The sequence below is a fragment of the Uranotaenia lowii genome, chromosome 3 (assembly GCF_029784155.1).
Source record: "Uranotaenia lowii strain MFRU-FL chromosome 3, ASM2978415v1, whole genome shotgun sequence".
Lineage (NCBI taxonomy): Eukaryota > Metazoa > Arthropoda > Insecta > Diptera > Culicidae > Uranotaenia > Uranotaenia lowii.
In genome coordinates, this window is record NC_073693.1 from 83,860,485 (window position 1) to 83,867,984 (window position 7,500).

Sequence of the window (7,500 nt, forward strand, 5' to 3'; positions counted from 1 at the left end):
GGCCGTAGGAAGAACCGATTCATGGGGGGGGTTTTGGTGACTGATTATTATCTATGATTTTTTGCCCAACAAAGCACGATTAAAAATAATAAAAACAAATTATGTTTTATGATGATTCATTTTTATGTACTCATTGATAGTTTTCGTGTGAAATCATAACTTTTGAAAAATGGTCCACCTAAAGGGTGAGCTAGATTTTTATAATGAATCATTTAGAAACAAAATATGGAATTTGCCAGGCTTCCGAAAAGTACTGGTGAACGACAGTATTCTTGCGAAAGTCGCACATGCACCTCGGTGAAAGCTTCCCGATTATTTCTTCCCTGACAGTTTTAAAAGGAGCGGTCGTGCGATGTACAGCGAAGCCTCGTTTTACCCTATGCGAGAGTTTCTTCGTGGGTATGAAAATTTTTTAAGCTTCGTGACAGTTTTGGGAATATCTTCGTGACAGTTTGCAATGCGTTGAATTTCGCATGACAGTACTACTTACTCCGTCCGACTGTAGCCGAGATTCGCTCGGGCCGAGTTAATTTCGAACGAACGTATGAATTTTCCTTTTGCTTAAAGCTACTGCGGGTGGTGATCACCCCAAACACCCTCCCCTTCCATTTTCGTCCAACCTGCGCCAGCACCACACATCGCGTTACGCGCCGATCGTATGCTGCTGCTCGGTGCGAATAGATGGCTCGTTCGATCTATTCGAAACCGAGCAGCAGCGCATACGATCGAGCATGGGTACGGTATGGGCATGACAGTCACCCGTGACAGTCCTGCAAAAACTGTCACGCCCTGCAGCCGACAGTTAGGATGAAATTATTTTCGAAACAGGAGGCATGAAGGGATGAAAACCGAACTGTCGGTTGGGTTCGCTACAGCTTAAAGCACAACACTTTCGGCAACGCATGCTTTGAGCAGATTGTTCAGATACAGTCTGGGTTCTCGCACGTGTGCGATGTAGCCGAAGCATTACGATTCGTTACCGACGGTACAGCAGCGAACCGAGTGGTAAGGAAAACCGAGACATTTTGTTTGGCAAGGAAAAGGCTGTCATAGCAAAGCTGTACTTTTCGGAAGCCTGGAATTTGCTTTCATCGATGGTAAAAATGTTTGAATTTGTTTAAGAATCTGGTAAATTAAAGTTATTCGACTTGAGCATAAAATAAGTTCATTTTGGGGAAGCCTTCAATTTTCTCTAAAAAAAAGCTTATTCTATTCTCAAATCAAACAAGCTCAATCTTCCAAACCCTTTTGCAAGTTCCAAGATTCTAACCTTTGATGACAATAAATCAAATTTTCCAAAAAAAAAAAACATTTGCTTGATGCAAACTTGAAGAAACTAAAATTATGACTTTAATTTAAAATTTGGCTTAAAAAAAACTGCAATGTTAAAAATGTTGAGAAAATATAAAATTTTGTGCAGTTTTTTTAGGTGAAGATCAGGTATATATTTCTTTAAAAGCAAATATTTTTCATAAAGAATCAATTACATACTGAAATTCCGGTGGATGATTTTTTAAATTTAATTTGGAATGTTTTGCATAAAACAAAAGTTATAAAATTTACCCAAATTAAAGATTTTCAGCTTAATTATGTGTACAAACTTATACTGATCAAAATATTTTAAATCTGGAAATTGAATTGACAAGCAAATTTTTAAGTTCATGTTTTCTTGAATTCCTCAACAATTTTATGTTGATTGAAAAACTCACTCACATTTTTCTGGAGTTTCAATCTGAATTCTTAACCTGAATTCAAAAATTGAACTCTGAATCTGTTTCCGAATTTCTGTACTATTTTTGAAAAGTACAAAAAAAAGGATTTCCGAATCTTAATTCCAAATCAGAATTTTATGAGCCAAGTGAGCCCTCATTTACGAATCTTTTAAATAAATTCTGTAGTGCAGGTTTATTCCTAATTCATTTATTTAAATTATTTATTTTCAATCTGTCTTGTGATTCTGAATTAACATGTGAATTTCAAATGATGAATTTGAATTTGAGTTTCAAATGATGAATTTGGATGTTAAATGTTTTGTGTTAGAATAAAGTTTAAGAACTTCGAATTTGAATTTAGAACAAAATTTTTCTTTCTTTCGTTTTCGAAAAATCAAAATTATCATAATAATATCATAATTATATCATAATGTAATATATCAGAAATATAACCAAAATATATCGAAAATGGATATGATTTTCGATAAACATGATTCAAATTGATATGAAATGCAAAACCGAATTTGAACCAGGATTTCAAAGCAGCTTTTCATTACCTACCTACCTAAGGGTCCAGCGCCGATTGACCGGCGCATAGGGCTGAGATAAAAGATCTCCACTGCTGGCGATCCGGAGCCAGCGTCTTCACTTGCTGCCAGCCAAGGTTCTCGTCAACTGTGCGGATTTCAGCGGCTAGACTTCGCCGCCACGAGCTTTTGGGCCTGCCTCTTCTTCGATGCCCATCTGGATTCCAGCCAAGCGCCTCTCTGCAAATCTCGTTTTCATCTCTTCGCAGCGTGTGCCCAATCCATCTCCACTTACGTTCCCGAATCTCGATATCTAGCGCCTTTTGATGACACCGGCGATGAAGTTCAACGTTTGAGATCCAGTTGCCAGGCCACCAAGCGCGGATGATGTTCCGCAGGCAGCGATTCACAAAAACTTGCAGTTTTCGCGTCGTCACCGCATATGTGCACCAAGTTTCACACCCGTACAGCAATACGGATTTGACGTTTGAGTTGAAGATTCGGATCTTAGTTCGTAGAGAGATCTGGCGTGACCGCCAGATGTTTCGGAGACTCGCAAACGCAAATCGGGCTTTTCTGATCCGGGTTTCGATGTCCTTCTTGGTACCACCATCAGGCGTAATCTGGCTACCAAGATACTGGAAGCACTCCACTGTCTCAACCTGTTGTCCAGCTACCACGAAATTGGAACGATTTTCTGTATTGATTTCCATCGACTTGGTCTTTCCGACATTGATTTTGAGACCTGCTGCCTTGGAGCTTTCGGTGAGGTCGTCGAGTTTGCTCTGCATGTCTTGTTGTGTTTGGGCGAGCAAAACAATGTCGTCTGCCAGGTCAAGGTCGTTCAGTTGCTCCATGGTTGAAGGATTCCACGGCAATCCTCGGTTTGGTCTACAGTCAATCGATCCAGTCAAGATCTCATCCATTACGATGAGAAAAAGCAGCGGAGACAAAATACATCCTTGTCTCACTCCAGCAGTTACCGGGATTGGTTCGGACAAGACACCGTCGTGTAAGACCTTGCACGAAAATGCCTCGTACTGTGCTTCGATGAGATGGACTAGTTTCTCTGGGACCCCTCGTCGTCTAAGAGCAGCCCAGATGTTTTCGTGGTTCAGTCGGTCAAATGCTTTTTCGAAATCAACGAACACCAGCAGAAGAGAGTCCTGGAATTCGTTGATTTGTTCCAGTATTATTCGTAGCGTTGTGATGTGGTCCACACATGATCGTCCGGATCGGAATCCAGCTTGTTGCCGTCGGAGTGTAGCGTCGATTTTCTCCTGGATCCTGTTAAGGATCACTTTGCAGAGTACTTTGAGGGTTGTACAGATCAAAGTTATGCCACGCCAGTTACCGCACTCTGTTAGGTCTCCTTTCTTTGGGACCTTTACGAGGATACCCTGCATCCAGTCGGCCGGGAATGTTGCAGTATCCCAAATGTCAGCGAAAAGACGGTGCAACATTTGTGCTGACAAGGCAGGGTCGGCTTTGAGCATTTCAGCAGAAATGCAATCGATTCCAGGCGCTTTGTTGGATTTCATGTCCTTGATTGCCGCTTCTATTTCAGCCAGCGAGGGCGCTTCCGAGTTGACGCCATTAATGCGACTTACTGTGGGCGCCTCGAGCTGCGGGTTCTGTTGTCCATTGCTGTTTGTAACTCGGAAAAGTTGATCAAAATGCTCAGTCCAACGCTTGAGCTGATCTGTTCGATCTGTCAGCAGCTGACCTGCTCGGTTTTTCAGCGGCATTCTTGCATTAGTCCTTGCACCACTAAGGCGGCGAGAAATATCATATAATAATCGGATATCTCCAATGGCGGCGGCTCTTTCTCCCTCTTCGGCTAGGGAGTTTGTCCAGGCTCTCTTGTCTCGTCTACAAGCTCATTTAACTGCCTTTTCCAGCTCCGCATATCGTAAGCGGGCGGCTGCTTTGGCTGACCCGGTACATGCCTGCTCAATTCCGACTTTCGCCTTTCTCCGATCATCGATCATCCTCCAGGTTTCATCCGACATCCATTCACTTCGTCTTCCACAAACTTTACCGAGAGTACCATGGCTCGTCGTGATAAAGGCATTCTTGATTCCACACCACTGTTCTTCGACTGTTCCGTCTGTCGGCAACTCCGAGGCTCGGGATTCTAGCTGTTCAACGTATGCCCTTTTCACCTCTGGATTCTCCAACCGGCGGACGTCGTATCGACACCCGACTTTCTCCTCGCGCCGTTGGACACGCGCAACTCTCAGTCGTATCTCCCCAAGGACGAGGTGATGGTCAGATGCAATGTCTGCGCTTCGTTTGTTGCGGACATCAAGAAGACTCCTTCTCCATTTTCGACTGATGCAGATGTGGTCAATTTGATTTTCTGTTCGGCCATCTCGGGATACCCAAGTGACCTTATGTGCTGGTCGATGGGGGAAGAGCGATCCACCGATCACCATGTTGTTGTTGCCACAAAATTCTACAAACAGCTCTCCGTTTTCGCTCATCTGTCCTAGGCCATGGCGCCCCATGATGCGCTCAAAGTCCTGATTATCGGAGCCAATCTTTGCGTTGAAGTCGCCTAAGTGGATTTGAATGTCACCCTTCGGAATTCTCTCAACCACGCTGTTCAATTGACTGTAAAACTGCTCTTTCTCCTGCAAATCGGCAACGTCAGTTGGCGCATAACACTGGACCATTGTAAGGTTTCTAACCCGTGTTCTGAATCTGGCTACGATTATTCTTTCGTTTATCGGTTCCCATCTTATGAGGGCCGCATGGGCCTGCGGGCTTAACAGGAAACCAACTCCTCGTTCCCGAGTAGCATGTTCTCCTCGTATGCCAGAGTAAAGCAGTACTTGCCCGGACTGTGTCTTGTGTTCTCCAGTGTTAGGCCAACGGACTTCGCTCAGTCCCAATATCTCTAGCTTGAGGCGGCTAGCTTCTCTCGCAAGTTGAGCCAGCTTTCCTGGCTGGGCAAGGGTCAAAACATTCCAAGTTCCAATTCTAGTCCGTGTTCTCATGCTAAAAGTCGTTGCCAAAGTTCCAATTCGGTTATTTCTTCTCTCAGTTTCTGTAACAATACAAGATATCAGGAGCAGTAGGTTGTTAGCCTAAAGTCCCTAAAGCTTTTCATTCCTTATTTCTTATGATTATTCGAACTGAAAATCAAGAATCCAGAGCTTGATACAGAATCAAAAATATGAAAATATGTAGAAATAAAATTTTGGTTATGGGAATATGGAAGCGGAACCCAGACAACCATTTGGTGGGTATTTCGAATTCGCAACGCAAATATACGTGCAAATATACGTGTAAACATATCGTATAAAATGTAGCAAAACCAATATATACGTATCATTTTGGAGGCCATATAGGTACATTAGCAAACATATTCTTGATTTGGATTGTATTAAATTACGATTTGCACGACTTGTCATGCGCATCATTTACGACTACCCTGATTCTTTTTGGAATATACTATGACAATTTACATCATCATATAGATGATTGAGGTTGTAATATACGACATTTTTCGTAACAATATGGAAAGTTTGACGACTTATTTGGTCGTCTTTTGCGACTTGAGTGCAAGGCTCTCATTTTGCGTCAGTTGAATAAAAATAAGATTATTATTATTTTTGTATTTTAAACCAATTGGTTTATTCATTCCCAAAAATAATAATAATAAGATTATTTCAAGAAATGCTTTTTTTGCTGCCTAATTCAAGTTTATATCGTACAAATTTATTATTTGCCTGACCTGGACTTGATCCCCTGACCATACGATCTGCAGCTCATGATGCTTCCTCGACGCTATCTGGAATATATAAATTCAAGGGGATTTGCTTCAAAGGCATTAAACCAAAAGCAAATCGTATATTTCTATAACTTAAATCTTTTAAATCGTAGAACACGTCATCGATGATCTAAAAATAGATCAGCATTTTGAAGCCTCCTTTAATAGGATTCCAATCATCGATGTCCCATTATCATAAACGATTTTATTGAATTTTTTTGTATTCTTTTACGATTGCCAGCAAATACGTTTTACGAAAATCAGACATGCGAATTAATTTGCAAAGGTATACGATTGCATGCACATTATTACGAATCAATGCAGTTATATACGTTTTTTATTTCGAATTATTTTATGCATAGCACGACAAAATCTCTCAGTCACGGCTGATCACCGTATATCGGTCGTTTCACGGATTTTTTGCGAATTGTCGTACACAAAGGTCGAGTTCATATGTACATAATTACGAGTCTCTCTTCTTGTCGAAATAAAATCATGCAATGCTTTTAAATACGATAAAGAATATGCATGAACCGCACATTGTAGGTGCAGATATACGAAAATGAGTATGAATAACATTCTATACGATGTAATCTGTAAAAGAAAATACGACTTCTGGTTGTCTGGGAACCTCCAAAAGGGGTTTAATTTAAAATTTAATATTTGGACCTGAATTTCTATGATAAGGTAGTTCTGGCAACCTTATTCTATGAACAAATGAGAAAGTTTTGAAAAACTGTAGCAGAATTTTGAACTTTGGATGGATTTTTGAGGTTTTGGCATAAGTCTTAGTATAGATTGTTACTCTTGAATAACTTTACTCTATTATCATAATTTGATTATGAATTTAAAATTTTGAGTGTAGAAATACCTCCCTTGCGTTTTTGGACCCTCATGGGGGGTGTTTAACCCCCAAAACCCCCCCCGTTCCTACGGCCATGTTGGGAGGGTTAAACATTTTCGGCACGAAATTGACCTTATTGTCCGCATACCACTTCAGCACGTCCTTGGATTAGTGACATGAGGCCAAATCCGGCCAGAAGATTGTTGGGACGTTGTGGGCTTTCAGGAGAGGAAGCAGCCGCTTCTGTAGGCACTCTTCCATGTACACCTGTCCGTTCATCGTGTCTCGGGTTAAGAAAGGTGCACTCCGCTTCCCGCACGTACAGATGGCTTACCAAACCAGCCATTTATTCGCAAATTTGGACATCTTCTGAGTGCGGACATGCTCCAAAACGCTGAACTTATCCTTGGCCGTGAAAAACAGGTTGCCGGGGATCTTTTTGAAGTCGGTCTTCACATATGTTTCGTCGTCCATGATGCAGCATTCAACTTTCGTCAACATGTTGAGGTACAACTTCCTGGCACAGGTTTTGGCGGACTAGCTCTGCTTCTCGTCGCGGGGCCTTTTGTACCTTGAACGTTTGAAGCTCAGCCTTAGTTTTGGCCTTCTGGACAAACTTCGGCTTAGGTGCAGCTTCTT

At 41.8% G+C, this 7,500-nt stretch overlaps 1 protein-coding gene across 1 annotated transcript in view; it reads right to left on the reverse strand.

Moving 5' to 3' along the window:
* Positions 1-7,500, reverse strand: part of LOC129754298 (nuclear factor NF-kappa-B p110 subunit) — a 59,211-nt gene that overhangs the window by 16,340 nt on the left and 35,371 nt on the right.